General features: G+C 41.8%; 1 long non-coding RNA gene across 1 annotated transcript in view; it reads left to right on the top strand.

Annotated features, from left to right (window-relative positions):
* Positions 1-11,727, top strand: part of LOC136619792 (uncharacterized) — a 32,533-nt gene extending 20,806 nt beyond the window's left edge. The window contains exons 2-4 of the long non-coding RNA XR_010791033.1: positions 10,610-10,698; positions 10,773-10,838; positions 11,575-11,727. This is a non-coding gene — a long non-coding RNA (uncharacterized lncRNA). The remainder of the gene's footprint in view (positions 1-10,609; positions 10,699-10,772; positions 10,839-11,574) is intronic.
* Positions 11,728-16,847: the final 5,120 nt, after the last annotated feature.

Below are 16,847 nucleotides of genomic sequence, written 5' to 3'. Positions count from 1 at the left end.
CTCCTACAACAGGGTCCCCTGATTTGCCCAAAAGCCCGACAGTTCAGACTAGCGGCCTGGAAGCTGTGCGGGTAAAATACCTGAACCAGGGCCTATCAGGGAGGGTGACCACCACCTTATGTGAGAGTCTCAAAGAGTCCACCAGGAACATATACACCAGGGTGTGGGACACCTTCTCTAGGTGGTTGGGGCACAGCATTCACGACCTCCAACAACCAGACATTAATAAGATTCTAGAGTTCCTTCAAGATGGACTGGACATGGGCCTAAAACCTGGTACCCTTAAGGTCCAGGTGGCCGCCCTAGGAGCCTTCTTTGACTTCCCGTTAGCCGACCATAGGCTAGTCAAAAAATACCTTAAAGGAGCAGTTAGACTTCACCCCTTTATAAGAAGAACCATGCCCCCATGGGACCTGAATCTTGTTTTACAGGCCCTTTGCGCACACCCCTTCGAGCCCCTGGAAGAACTCTCAGTTAAGACCCTCTCATATAAGGTTGCCTTCCTAGTGGCCATTACAACCGCCAGGCGGATCGGGGAAATCCAAGCCCTCTCTATAAAAACCCCATATATGACCATCTTCCCGGACAAGATAGAGTTTAGGCTCGACCCCTTCTTTCAACCGAAAGTCCTTACGGACTTTCACAGAGAGCAAAGAATAGTACTTCCCTCCTTCTGCCAGGAACCCCGGAACACTACGGAACAGAGGTTCCATAACCTAGACGTGAGACGAGCAGTTCTGAAGTACTTAGAGGTCTCACATACCTTTAGGAAAACTAATAACCTCTTCATTCAATTTCAGGGTCCACGCAGAGGAGGGGCCGCTACTAAGGACTCCCTAGCGCGGTGGGTCAGGAGGGCCGTAGAAGAGGCATACAGATCCCAAGGGATCCCACTCCCGGGCGAAGTTAGAGCCCATTCTACTAGGGCGGTCGCCTGTTCCTGGGCGGAGAGAGCCCAGGCGACAACCGACCAGATTTGCAGAGCCGCCACATGGTCAAGCACCCATACCTTTGTAAAACACTATCGTCTGGACGTGGGGGCCAGCCGGGACACGGCCTTTGGGCGGAAAGTTCTGCAAGCAGTGGTCCCTCCCTAAAGCCCTTGATTGTTGGTATTCCTCCATGTGTATGCTGTCAGGATGACGAGGGGAAGACAGGAATTAGGTTTACCTGTTAATTCCTTTTCTGGAGTCATCCTGACAGCATAGGGGCTTTTCCCTCCCCTTCAGTTATCCTTCTCTACGTGAAGTAACGTATTGTACTATGGTTTCGGTATTAAAAATGAGTGATTAAGCAAAGCCGGGTCACTGTAGTTATTTGGTACACACTGGTGAGCTGGTGGCGGGAGGTGCCTTTTGTATGTTTTTCCGCTTCCTGTCCCAACAGGGGTCCAGTGGACATCCTTCATGTGTATGCTGTCAGGATGACTCCAGAAAAGGAATTAACAGGTAAACCTAATTCCTGTCTTTTCTACATTAATTAGTAAAAAATGTGGACTGGTTGTTATATACAGGACAATTATAGACAAACAACTGTAGTTGCCTGAGGTTGGGGCCCCCACAGCTCTTGTTTGGCTATCTCATGTGGAATGTGTATGTGTGTATGTCTGTGTCATTGTTGTCCCAACCAACTTGTATGTTCTTGCACCCCTGTCACCCTAACCTGCTCTGTGTGTTGTGAGCGGTTTCTGTCTGGGTTAGGATTGATTGGGGGGCAGAGTTTAATGTAGGGAGAGAGACAGAGAAGAGAAGATGTGGTAGGAGAGATCGGACACAAGAGGGAAAGCTGAGTCTCAGACCAGCCAGTCTGAGCCAATCACAAGCCAGGGAGATAGTGATACAAAGATGGTGGACCCAGCCGTCAGAGAGACTTTTTCCTCCCTGCAGCAGCGAAAGTACGAGTCAGAGCAGACCCCACGGAATCTGGAAGGAACACAGGCCTAGGCATTGTGAGTGCAAATTATCCCAACTAGGTCAGAAGTCCAATAATATTTGTGTATATTTATTAAAAGCGCCAAAATTGGGCAATTTTTTTTTAAATTCTCATTTTTTCACATTTTCAATTGTAATATAATAAATATGTACAAACATACTGTACACATTTTTGCTAGGATATATATTTCCATCCGTTTACCTTATTTTGGATGCAGATTTGAAAAGCTTTCGTTTTTTTAACCATTTAGAAGCCGTACAAATTTAACATTGATCACACTGCCCAATGATGATTTTGTTTCGGGCTCAAAATTAGCGTATTCTTATGTATTTTCATCTGCTGAATTCAAAAATCAACATAAAAATGACCGATTAGCTCTTGCTTTGGAGATACAGTGACATATCATTTCTTAGAGTTTACATTCTTATTTTGTTGGAGGTTTTTTTGGGGTGGGGGTAGTTCTCACACCTCTCATCTGACATAACACAACGTTCTCCATATGTTTGTAGGTTATAAACATAATAAGTGTTGCTATGACTGAGTTTCATATTGTTTTTGCTTTACCTTTTCTCAGAATTTCTGGTTTTGGAGTGCCTTTGAAGTGTAACATTTTCTATATCAAAATGCCACAAAAATGTGTAAATTTAGTGAAGAATTTTTGTTACATTTGTGGTGAAATAACATTTTCGTCTCAGAAACGCAATCTTATAAAGACTGCCTATCAGCATTATTTTGGTATGAATGTAGGGGACCAGGATAAGTCATGGGCTCCACATATATGTTTCAACTCTTGCTCAGTTAAACTACGAGATTGGCTGAAAAATAAAAAATTATCTATGGCTTTTGCCGTGCCTATGGTTTGGCAGTAGCCTACAAACCATACAGATGACTGCTATTTCTGCTTGACTCAGCCTATAAAGGAAGGATTGTCAATGAAGAAAACAGGAACAGTTCAATACCCAAATCTTCCATCTGCTATTCCACATTCAGATAGTTGACCAGTTCCTATTCCACCCCAACATTATGAGTTTAAAGTAGAAACTGAAGAAAGTGTGGAAAAAGAAGAACTCAACAAGCCTTCCACATCCCATGACCCTGACTTTGAGGTAAAAGATGATACATGGCACAGACTGAGTCACGCGGAATTGAGTGATCTCATTCGAAAGCTTGACTTGTCAAAGGAGAAGGCGTAACTTCTAGGGTCAAGACTACAGCAATGGAGTCTTCTCCAACGTCAGGGGGATCTGCTTCTTTTTTTCGGAATAAAACCAATCTGGTTGCTTGCTGCGACGTTAATGGCTGGATAAAATGTTTGAATCTGAACCATGATCCAACTAAATGGAGGCTATTCATAGACTCCTCCAAGCTTAGTTTGAAAGCTGTATTACTTCACAACAGCAACCGTCTTCCTTCTTTTCCTGTTGGTCATGCAGTTCACGTGAAGGAGACTTTTATGCAAACATGACAGCCCTCCTCGACTCAATCAAATATGCTGAACACAAGAGGAAAATCTAAAAGTCATGGTTGTACTCTTAGGAATGCAACTGGGGTACACTAAATACTGTTGCTTTTTATGTATGTGGGACAGTAGGGATAGGAAAATATTTGAAAAGAGGTCTGCAGCACTTGGAGTAGGGATAGGAAATCAAATTACATTCAAGCGGACTGGCCTGCAATAAATCTTGACTCTGCCGAGAAAAATGTCGTTGCTGAGCCTCTTGTGGACCCAAAAGATGTTCTTCTTCTACCCCTTCATAAAAAGCTTAGTTTAATGAAAAACCAAAATGGTAAGAATTTTGCCATGGATTTTGGTGCAGTTTGCCTTAGGTCTTAAAGGTTGAATTCTGCTCTCAAAACCCACATACAGATTTAGAATCCGCCATGTACACTCATTGTCAAAAAACAATCTCTCCCATAAGAGAAGTTGTTGGAATGGAATGAAACTTTCTCTCTGATATTTGATACAAGTAAGTGATTACAATATCAGTGCAAAAGGATAATTTATTGTGAAAAACTGACCCCTTGAAAGGAGGCTCTAGTAGTCAGTGTAAAAGGTTGCCGTCTTACCTGTGGCCACTCTACTCGCCTCAGTGATGGCCTTTTTAGTTCCGCTTCTTGTACTGCGACATGCGGAGCATTCTGCTTTTAGGACATCTTGTTGTGTGACCACTACATATCCAGTGTGGAGTCGTCAATCACCCTGGTACCATCTATAAAAAACAACTCAAAATATGCATTGTTAACAAGGGCTTTCAGTAACTTTTTAAAACTTAAATTTTCTTGTTGCATCAATGCTAGACAATCAGGCTGATATTCTATTTCAAAAAGATCAGAATCTTGTTGCAAAAAATTTAAAAATGGCTGATTTGCAATACCTAGATCACCTATGCCTTCTCCTCCCCCCCCCCTTTGAACCAGGATACTCAATTGTAAGAAGAGTAGCCGAGTTCAAGGTAGTATCACATTGTAAAAAGATTTGATGGATGCAGATAAGGCCTGTAAGATGTTAGCACCAATAACAGAGACATGAGTTACATCGGGGCAGAATAATCTACAAACATCTATTAATATTGGAAATGTGATATCCTTTAAGCAAATTCATTATTAATCTGATCCTGCCTGCAATGTCTTATCAAATTTGAGAGAGAGAAAAAAAAACTTTTACTAGCTGCTCAAGATCCTCACCCCCTCCCTTGTGGACAAGAGGGATGAAACATTACGTCCTTTACATCATCTAGCTCCACCCCTTCGATATTGGTCGCTTGCGTCTTTTTTTTTCACACCTTCATTTCAGCTTAACCGTCCAAGCATCCACATCACAACCAAGTAAAGTCCCATGCATGGGGGGGACCTCCATCCCTAGTCAATATCTGCATCACACATCCCACATTCATCACAGCCTGAGCACTGGGCATTAACTTTCATCCATCCATGCGCTCAAGTCTGCTCCGTCACCCCCTATTGAAGGTGTCCCAGTACACACAGACGCACAGACAAAAAAAAGTTTGACAAACAAACATACATCAGTTGAAAAACATTGAGGTGAGTGCTATAATGTTATAAAGTACATGATTCTATTGAGATGAGATTGTGAATGAGCGCTATCTTTGACAAATTATGTGAAAAAAGTTTGCTGAGTGACTGAGACATTCTCTCTTTCTTATTTACTGAAGCTATTATATGCTATATTAAACGCGAAAGTATTTTAGTTTCTGTGACCCTGAGTTTGGAGTGAAATCTGAAAGCCCCCACCTTTGTAAAACCAACTGTTATCTCTCCGAATATGCATTCACTGACTGAGTTGTTTTGCATTTTCAACCCCTGTATAAGTAAGAATATACCTTAGAAATTGCTATATTTCCTGCCTTGTAAGACAGTATAATTAATTAAATTCATTATAAGCTTTCATTCCATTTAAGCAAGCAAAGATATTTTCCAGGGTCATTATTTCATTCTCTCTACTTTGTTATCGCTTGACCTTGAAAACTAAACACAAGCTCTGCAGCTTCATGTAAACAATCTTTCTCATCTAAAAGCAAGTTCAGTTAACCATTTGCACATACAGTATATACATATATACACATATATATATCCATCTAGTATGGATTATACATATTATACACCTTTTCCTCTCTCTTTGCCAACAAATCACATGCATTGTAACCTTCTTCTCGACTTTGCTTGTTCCCCATATTTCTCTCCCTACCTAACTGCCAATGTAACCTTCAATAGACACTCTCCCGACACCCTCTTGATCACTTACTGTACTTTCCAACATTTCACTTACGGATACTTTACTAAACAAATAATGTGTACATACTTAACTTTCTCTGACTGTCTCTCTCTCCTCCTCACTCCAGCACTTTCTAGCAAACCTTGGTCTTTCAAGGCACGCTTCTTGGTCCTAAAGACCTCCTCCCAGACACCATGCTGTAATCTACCGTGCGGGTCCTTGTTACACATTTTCATAAGTTTTCTTACATTTTACACATTGGAACTCCTGTCTCTCCTCCACCAATTGATCCGCACGGCGGCGGCCCATAAAGGGCTCTGTCTTCTTTAATAAGATCTTACGCATATTAGAACAACAACAATAATAATAACACGCTCCATAGAGTGCATCCCTCTTAATTCCAAATTGTCAGCCCCTTATATACCGGCAAAACAACCGAGGGTCCTTTCTCCTATGGAACCAGCCTCACAGAATGCATCTCTCTGAAATCAAATCGTTAGCCCCATATATAAGGCAAAACAACCGAGAGTCCCCTTTTTCTATGAGACCTATCTCATAGAGTGCATCTCCTCCTCTGCTAAACCATTAACTAACTAAACTAAAACCGAGGGTCCCTTCTACTATGAGACAAAATGAAAAGTAAGAGGAAAAAAAATTCTGCAGATACAACAATCTCCACTATTGTTAAAACACTATGGACTTCAAAGTACAAATAGACTACAGACTAGTTTCTGGGTGAGCGATTGGTGCGCATATCACGGTCAGTGGTCCATGACGGCAAACCCGAAGCCCACACGAGTTACCGTGTAGAACTCTTAACCCAACCCGTCCGGTCACAAAACACAGATAGTCCCTCCTGCTGCAAAACTCGCAGTGTAAAACACAACATAAATATATGCTGGTCTTACCTGGAGTTCTGTGAGTTGATCAGGCTCGGTTGCAGCAGGACGGCTTCCCCGTGGCGTGGATCCGGGTGGACAGGGCTGCACGGCTCCGGTTTTGTCGTCCCGGGTTTCGGCACCATTTGTCAGAGAAATTCTAAGTACAGCACCAATCAGGCCCACCCCACTTGCCCCGCTGCCGGCGGTAAGGAAGAAAACACCACACACGGAAGTCTGGTATAGTTCCTCACACGGGGACATGACTGCGCCGCGCGCTTTATTACAGATTACATGGGATCTTATACCCTTTGGTCTCATAACTAGAAATGGGTGATGAGCTCATTGGCTCAACTCCACCGTATAACCATATATGGAAAGTCCGGATTTCCGGCCTGAGATAGTGAAAGTTCAGATGCATAGTTGAACAGTCGTTATCTTGATATGGCGCCTCTGGCTTATGTACAGAAAATCACATATTCAATTAACTCCAGTGCAAAGAATCACCCACTCAATTCTAAAAAAGCAGCTAAGCATGCATTCTCCATATCTCTTCTCTCCTTCACTTTAACCTTCATCCAGTTTCTTTGGACATTCTTTCTCTGTTTGCCTTGCAAAGCATCTTGGCATATCTGATGTAAGGCGAAGTATTAAGTTTTTCATAGAGTTAGTACATATGAGAATAAAGTTAGTATACATATAAAAAGAAAGGCACATAACTATATCTATATAAATGTATATATTCCATTGTTTTCTCTTATCTACCTACAAGGATATATATATTTCCTTCTCATGGAGGCTCTAGTAGTCTGCTGTACCACCTCTAGCTTACATACAAGATGTGATAAGGGCAGCATGGAGGCTCTAATACCCTGTTGTACTGCCTCTAGCTTGCATACAAGATGTGATAACGGTGGGCATAGAGGCTCTAGTATCCTGTTGTACGGCCTCTAGCTTGGATGCAAGATGTGGTACAGCATGCATGAAGGCTCTAGTACCCTGTTGTACCACCTCTAGCTTGGATGCAAGATATGATATGGGTGGCTATGGAGGCACTAGTACCCCGTTGTACCATCTCCTGCTTAGATAAAAGATGTGATATGGGCAGGCATGGAGGCTCTAGTACCCTGTTGTACCGCCTCTAGCCTGGATGCAAGATGGGATATGGGTGGGCATGGAGGCTCTAGTACCCTGTTGTACCACCTCTAGCTTGAATACAAGATGTGATACGGGGGCATTGAGGCTCTAGTACTCTGTTGGGCTGCCTCTAGCTTGGATGCAAATTGTGATACAGGGGGGCATGGAGGCTCTAGTAACCTATTGGGCTGCCTTTAGCTTGGATACAAGATGTGATACAGGCGGGTATCCTGTTGCATCATTTGCAGGGAACGGGGCTTATGGCTGGCATCAGTATTGTGGAGGGAGTGTGGGGACTCCCACTGCTTCCCTAAAAGAAGCTCTGCAACTTCCTCCTACACCAAGTCCCTCCGGCTCCTGATATGGTACTCCACTCTCCTGATGTACCACAGGATGGGGTGCCCCTGCACCAGATAGATCAAGTGCTCCTCGTCTATATAAATGTATGTCGTGTTTTTGAAAGTTGCCAACAACTCCTGCCTCCACGCTGCTCCAAACAGGCCTCCACACTGCTAAGAAGCTGATGAGCACGTCCGCTTAAATTTGCATATATTCCCATAGCAATACGCATGAAAATGCATCACAGAAACATTGCAAGACAACACAAGGCAATGCGAGAATACAGAGGGTCCTTAGGAACACATGGGCAAGAAGACATACCATTCTGAAACAAGACAGGACATGCTGCGGTTTTTAATTCTCGCAGGATCACATAAAGAGAAAAGTCGCACATGGGAATAAACACATTGAAAAAAATACATTTCATAGTTGTGTCATTTTCCGGGCTCTTGCATCGCAGAAAACTGGCGCAAGTTTCTCGCCTGTGTGATTCCGGCCTTAGAAGTAAAGAGACATTCATGTCTGAAAATTATTTTGATAGTGTATATTTTGATGTTCTGCAGCAGCTGTGGCACAGCACTAAAAAATACACCCTGCAGCTGGTAGGATAACGGTGTGAGAATGGCATTTTTTGCCACATTTTAGAGTCCTAAGGAAAATGATCATACTATATACATTTAGAAGAACTTTTATATATGGCTTTAAGCTAAGCACAAAACTTTATATTCCCAGTAAAGTAATGGAGCAGCTTAGAGTTAAGATAAGTAGGTATATTTTCATAGATGCTAAATAAACAAAAATTAACTTCAAAGTCAATTAGTTTGAATTATTATGTTTAGTTTACCTGTTTGTACAACAGCTTCTTGGATTTCGCATAAACATTCATCTTGAGCTCCCAAAGCTTTTCTGAAATTTAATTTGTTTTAAAGGGGTTGTCCCGAGGCAAAACCGCAAAATTTTATATTATTAGCCCGTTCCCCCTGTCACCCCCCCGTCATAAAGCAGCCCTTTTGAGCGGTTATAAACCGCATCCTACTTACAGTTTAGCAGAAATAATAACTTTTAAACTTCTCCATGTAAGATGGCGCCTGCGTTGTCCCTGGGTGCGTTCCACGGTGCAATGCTCGCTCTTCCTGGAGGCCTTCATGCGCGCTCCCGAGACGCCGGTCACGTGAGCAGGTGACTGACGTCATCGGTGGAGGCGTGCACTTGCAAATGAATGAAACGCCGCTCCAGCCGCCACATTGGCTGGTCGGCAGAAAGCGTCACAGCGGGAGGTGGAGTCTACCGGAGAAAACAGCAAACAGCTGTTTCTCCCATCTCTTGACCACACAGAAGCGCAGGTAAGTGCACCTTTCCGCGGTACTCTTTCATGCTTTTATTAGCACAGGATCATTGCCTTATGCAGTGAGTCTGTGCATGAAAAATGTATTGTACTTGCCCTGTATAGTAATGTGTCTTACATTTTTACAGTGCCTGCCATGTGCTACGTTTTTTTTTTCCTGCTGTGTGCTGCTATCGCGACTGCAGTGTTTATTGTGCATGCCGCCTGCTTCCATTCGCCTGCCATGTGCTTATTTTTTTTTTTTTGTGCCTACCGTGTGCTTTCATGTGCCTGCCGTGTATTTTTTTTTTTATTTTTTTTTGTGCCGGCTTTTTTTTTTTTTTCTTTATTTTTGTGCCTGCCGTGTGCTTTCATGTGCCTGCAGTGTATTTTATTTTATTTTTTTGTGCTTGCCGTGTGCTTTTATGTGCCTGCCGTGTGCCTGCCAGGGGTTTTTTTTATTTTTTTTGGTGCCTGCCGTGTGCTTCTATGTGCCTGGCGTGTTCTCGTTTTTTTGTGCCTGCCGTGTGCTTCCATATACCTGCCGTGTGCCTTCCATGTGTTTTTTGTTTTATTTTGTTTTTTGCCTGCCGTGTGCTTCCCTTTTTTTTTTTTTTTGTGCCTGCTGTGTGCTTCCATGTGCCTGCCGGGTTCTAACATGTGCCTGCCGTGTGCTTCTGTGTGCCTGCCATGTGCTGCTTTTTTTTCTGTGCCTGCCGTGTGCTTCCGTGTGCCTGCCATGTCCTTTTTTTTTTTTTCTTTTTTCTGCCTGCCGTGTGCTTCCATGTGCCTGCCGTGTGCTTCCATGTTTTTTTTGGTTTTTTTTTGGTGCCTGCCGTGTGCTTCTTTTTTTTTGGGGGCCTGCCGTGTGCTTCCATTTGCCTGCCGTGTGCTGCAATGTGCATGTGACTGCAAACCGCTTTGAATCAGCATACATTCCGCACAATTCATTCATACAATTATCATGCAATCTTCGGAAAATTTGCATGGAATAGACATAGCATCTGCATGCAATCTACACACAAACACTGCCTTCAATCGACACTATTAACCTGCATTCTACATACAATATGCATGCTATCTGCCTACAGACTGCGGATAATGCTAGCTATCAACAATCTGTCCACAATCGCCCAGTAATCAATCTAAAATTTGCCTAAATTATGCCTGCCATGGACCTTTAAAGATTGTTATTAGAAAATGCTGCTGCTTCCATAACTGTTATTGAAGTGCCACTAACTTGGTGTTTTTTTGTTTTTTTTAAAGTTTTTTTGTAGTACAATTCAAGAACAAACATGTACCAGGAAGATCTTGAATTTGAGGAGCTTGATTATTCATCCGATTCTTTTGGAGAGGTAAGTTTTTGCTGAAAATAGAAAGGTTGCAGCAAACCAATGGTAATAAACAGAATACATTTTTTTTTTTTTAGCAGGACTTTTAATCTGATAGCGAGGAAAATGATGAGGATTTCCCCGAAACTCGGCATTATTCGGCAGTATGTGTTGAAATATGTATAAAATTTTTTTTGTTTATTGTTTGAAACCGCAACTATGCATCAGTCCTGTACAATTTATTATTTCAATACATTATTTCATGTGTGTATATACATACACACACGTGTGTGTGTGTGTATATACATACACACACGTGTGTGTGTGTATATACATACACACACCTGTGTATATACATACACACATGTGTGTGTGTGTATATACACACATGCGCGTGTGTATGTATATACACACGAACGTACGTGTGTATCTGTATATACATACACACGTAGGAACGAGTGTATGTGTATATACAGTCACACGTAGGAACGAGTGTATGTGTATATACAGTCACACGTAGGAACGAGTGTATGTGTATATACAGTCACACTTAATTACGTGTGTACACACACATTATATTTAATATATATATATATATATATACACACAGACACACGCGTGTACGTGTTTAGGCATACACTGGTACGCACGCGTGTACGTGTTAATGCATACACACCCGTAAGTCAGTATATACATACAAACACGTACGTACATCTGTGTATATACATACAAACTCGTACGTACGTCTGTGTATGTATGCACATATACATACAGGAATCTGTGCCCTGCCTAATAAGGATGATCATGCCGCTTTCAGCAACACCATACAATTAAAAATGTACCCCTTCCTTTTTTCCTAAAACATTAAATACAGTATTCTTCATATTAATCCCTTCTTAGGTTCAACAACAACTGGCAGACTCGCTATATGCTCAGGCGGACATAAGCAGTCTCCAGTGTTTTCAAAACGATCCGCAGGGTGCACCAGAAGCGGGTGCTTCAGGATCCACTGAAGATCCCCATGGCAGGCTTGCCAACAAAGAGTGGTGTCACTATGGGCAGTGCATTTGCATGCCCACAGTGGCGGAGTGTGTCTGTTGTCGAGAACACGAAGTAGTCCTACAGATGTTACCAGAAGCTTGCGTATGTGTTACACAACATCCGTTATTTGCTCAGTATGCGCTTGTGCGCGAAAACATAGAACACGCGATAAGACTATCTGCACTGGTCACCCGGAGACAGTACGACACCACAAACAATAGGTATTTATTACAATTTTATTGTACAACACACAAGACAATGCAAGTATAATTTTTAACAAAGGAAAAAGTTTATTTGAAAAGGAAAAAAGGTTAGTGAAAAAGGCAACATGGAAAAACATAAGATATCAATGCGTCTTTTTTTTTTTGTTTTCATGTAGACTATTAAAATTTTTTTAATAAGTTTAGAAATATTAATATATTTCCTTTCGTTTTTTCTTAGGGTTATGCGTGTGGGCGCATATCGCTCTTATACAGCGTGGATACATGGATTCTTGGGGAAAAACAATAGAATCCCCATACCAGCGTGTGTGATTAAATCAATACGGACAGCTTACCCTGATCCGCAAGGAAATTACACTGGTTTCCAGTTCTACATGGACCCGACTGAAAGCAATTTGGATTTCCAGTTGAACTTGTAGGATGTTTTAATTTGTGCAATTTTGTATTCAGGCTTTACAGATTTTAAAATGTTAATACATTTTTTTGTGAAATATAGTGTGTGGTTTTTTTATTTGGAACGTCTCGACTATAATCACTAATCGTTTTATCATTATGTATATACATGACTACATATGCGTATGTTAGTGTGTATAATATATACACACACAAACTGTGGGTTGTGTGTGTATGTATTTTGACACACATATATATCTGTATGCCTGTGTATCTGTCTGCCTCTCTCTATCTATCTGTCTGCCTCTCTCTATCTATCTGCCTCTCTCTATCTGTCTGCCTCTCTCTATCTGTCTGCCTCTCTCTATCTGTCTGCCTCTCTCTATCTGTCTGCCTCTCTCTATCTATCTGCCTCTCTCTATCTATCTGTCTGCCTCTCTCTATCTATCTGTCTGCCTCTCTCTATCTATCTGTCTGCCTCTCTCTATCTATCTGTCTGCCTCTCTCTATCTATCTGTCTGCCTCTCTCTATCTATCTGTCTGCCTCTCTCTATCTATCTGTCTGCCTCTCTCTATCTATCTGCCTCTCTCTATCTGCCTCTCTCTATCTGTCTGCCTCTCTCTGTCTGCCTCTCTCTGTCTGCCTCTCTCTGTCTGCCTCTCTCTGTCTGCCTCTCTCTGTCTGCCTCTCTCTGTCTGTCTGCCTCTCTCTATCTGTCTGCCTCTCTCTCTCTATCTGTCTGCCTCTCTCTCTGTCTGTCTGCCTCTATCTGTTTTTCTGCCTGCCTGCCTGTATATTCCTTTGCAGGTCTCTATAAGGGAGGAGGGAGCTGTCCAGTGCTGAACCTTTCCCCTGCACAGCGAGGCAAGGCTTCGTTATAGCAGGGAGCTGTCGAGTGCTGAAGTCTCAGCAGAAAGTACTGTAATAGCTGCAATGCACTCCCAACATCGATGGTGTGATGGAACAAATAGTTTTCTTCACCAAAATATGTGTGGGTATATATGCGTGTACACACATATATATAGTATACGCGTGTATGTCTATGTATGCATGTATGTAACATACCCACAGGTGTGTGTGTATGTGTGTAATACATACATATATGCATACGTCTGCGTGGGTGTGTATGACAGAGATTATATATATAAATATATATATCTCCCAGACAGACGTAACCATGTACACATGTACGCTTGTACACTTGGACAAGTGGACACTTGGACAAGGTGCGCGTGCGTATGTATTCGCAAACACATGCACCTACTTTGTAAGTCATGTTAGTACAATAACTTACATCAAAAAAAATTTGCAATGAGGTATTGGTTAATAAAATGACCAAATTAAGAATTTTTGTGCAAAAACATTTTATAAATATTATGGCTATACTTTTAAATACGAGTGTCATTAATTTGGTCATTTTACCGTAAGCCCGCAATCCACGACAAGGATCCTCATTCTCTTGCGAGACCAATCTAAAAAAATTAAAAATTCCCTAACTAAAAATTCTACCGTAAAGGACCGAATTTTTTACAAAATTTAAAAAATTAATAAAAAATTTAAAATTAGTTAGAAACACCCGTGGAAAAATGCATAGGATTTATGGGATAAGACCGGCAACATTTCACATTGTACCAGTTATACATTCTATACAAAAAAGACATTTTATGCAGATGATTGCAAAGAGTAAAAAGGGATGTTAATGCGATTAACAAAAGGGACTAGAGGGCATAGGAAATAAATAAGGATAAGTGACCAAAATGTTAAATAAATATCACTATACACACATGGAAATAAGATTGCAACGCACATGTAAACTATACAAAAGACAAAGTAAGTAATAAAGAGACACAGATAAAAGAGACAGACGAACCGTTGAAAATTGTAGTTCACTTATTTACAATAGACAGACATGAAACAATGGTTGCACATGATACAAAAATATTACTAAATTTTTCGTTAAAGTTTGTTGGTTTTTTGTTTTTTTTTTATACCCACCAAAATTTTTTCTTGATTACCTTGGAAATCGACTTTGAAATTTGTGAACCAATTCCTCTTCACTGGGTTTCACAACAGGTGCAATATTATGAGGGAATTCTGAGGATTTTGAATGCCAGGAGATGGACATCTCACCTTTGGCGAACATCACAATCTCACGAATTATGTCAAATACAAATGCAATGAACTTAGGCTCATAAAGAGCTTTCAAAATCCACTGCTTCCGTGCTTTTGAGTACTCCACTCGGTAACACTTCCGGTCCTCTATCCCGTCTTCTGATTGCGTTTTTCTGAGCTTTTGAATCCTACCTACGTTGTAATTGTGGTCTAGAACAGCAAGTTGCGTTCTAGCCACCATTCCGTCATAAAAAAAATGAATTCGTTTGGGCCTGTATTTCAATACACTTGCGTGAAAAATCTCCAAATCGCCAGTGTGACAAAAATTGGAAAGATGGCGGATGTCTTTCAGTAAACTTGTTTTCAGAACCACGGTTTTGAATTTGGTATGTGCTGTAGTGTTAGGGGCTAACCAAGCGGTGGTTGGTTCAAGAAGGGTGTGACTGCAGCGGTGATATTGGGCATTGTTCTCCCACTCGTGAACGTTGATAATGTGATTTGTTGCCGATTTCCATTTTTCTACCAGTAATTCGGGATTTTTTTGACTGGTATGCGAACACCACCACAGATGATTTTTGAGGCTCGATATCCACGGGGAAATGGTTGCGCAGTGTGTGCTTTTGGAAGCCACAAGCAACTGCTTGCCGACAGCTTTGGCCACATGCCAGACATCAAATTCATGCATAATTTCTGGGAATTCCTGGCGCATTACCTTACGTATGGAGACATGCCGATCAGTTGTGACTATTTGAATGTTTAATTCATCGGCGATCAATTCAAGTAGTGTTTTCCGGAATGCAGTGGTTTCGAGCGAAACTGACGAAGCAGGTGGAACAAGTTGTTCCACCGTGAAGCCCACAATTTTTTTGCTCTTCAACTCCAAAAAAGTATAAACGGTGTACTTTGCTGAAAAACCCAGGCTATCGGATTGCCCATCGCCAGCTAAATACAAGGGTGTTGATTTCATTTCTGCTATTAGATTTGCCCTCTGCTGCATCCAATGATTATCTATCACTGAGAATAATAAGTGATGTTGGTGGCGGTAGAAAGTGGTTTTTGAGATTCCTTGAAGTTTCAGAATATGTAGCATATTACTAACTTTTGCAAAATTAGATCCGCTAAGAAGGACACTGGAAGCAAGTAAAATGTTCCCCACCGGGCAATTGTGGATGAGTGGTTGGCTTCGCCACAAGTTGCAGGTGTAGCCTCTTTCACAGAAAGATTTCACAATTACCATTGATCCCTTTGGGAAAATCTTGACATGAGTTAGTTTAAGAAAGCATTGATTTCGGTAAGGGCAAGGGATCATTGAAAATAAACCCATCAAGGAGCTTTTGAAAACTATGTACTTTTCTTCAGCGGATGGGTCCATCTCTGTTGGAGCTAAGGTTACAAATTCTGGTAAGGGGTAGCTCAAGGGGTTATTGGAATCAGAAGGAATGGCAAAATCCTCACTACCGGAACTCTCCGATGCTTGCGATGCTTTGAATGTCGAGTCGTTTTGATCATCAGAAAAAACACTTGAAAGGCTTTCCTCAAAAGTAGAAGCAATATTGCAACTTGAGGGTTGCATATTGATTCTATCGGCCTCATTGGCTGTTTTGGATATTGGGCTCTCTTCTGGTATCTCTTGGAAGGCAGTATTACCCATATTGGTTTTTAATGGTGTAGAAGAGCACGGAGTGCCCTGTGGGATTTTAAATGAAATTGGATTCCGGTGTGGACTGGCTTCTACTTCATTGCATTGGATGCCAATGCTTCTTGACTGGAGTTGTGTCCTGTGTTGCGATTTATTTGCCGCTGCTTGACAGGCCTTGCATTTACCCCTCCCTGCATTGCTTGCTTCGTTGTCGGTTTCTCTTTGCTCAAACTGTCTTTTGAAATTGACAATTACCTTTGCATCTACTGTACAACCTTCACTGATTACTGTCATAGGAATTTCTAGCTGTGTTTCATCACCTTGTAGATACACGTCGACTGTCATTTCTTGAACCGCGCTAGGTGCAACCAGGGTAGATTCTTTGTGCGAAGTTTCTTCCCTCGAAGTTTCTTCCCTCGAAGTTTCTTCCCTCGAAGTTTCTGTGGCTGAACTTTCTGGCTGCTGCGTCTCCCCAATTCTTCTGCGTTTTCTTGAAGGTTCACCTTTCTTCGCTAACCGGGTCTCAATTTCCAACGCTGTTGGGAATATACTTGGCACAGCATTGGGCTTCAATTTTTTACGGTCGCCGACTGTTATGTAGCAATCCTCCAAGAAATGTTTGCTGCACAAACGATAACTGTAAGAATCTTTTTTTGGGGAAATCTTAGTAAGCCACTCTTCAACGTCAACAAAGATGTGAGGAGCCTGCTGTAGCCAAAGTCTTGTTTTTTCGATTTCGTTGGAAAGACATGAAGACAAGCACTTT

The sequence above is a fragment of the Eleutherodactylus coqui genome, chromosome 3 (assembly GCF_035609145.1).
Source record: "Eleutherodactylus coqui strain aEleCoq1 chromosome 3, aEleCoq1.hap1, whole genome shotgun sequence".
NCBI classification, from domain to species: Eukaryota; Metazoa; Chordata; class Amphibia; order Anura; family Eleutherodactylidae; genus Eleutherodactylus; species Eleutherodactylus coqui.
This window is presented reverse-complemented; position numbering and strand designations above follow the sequence as displayed.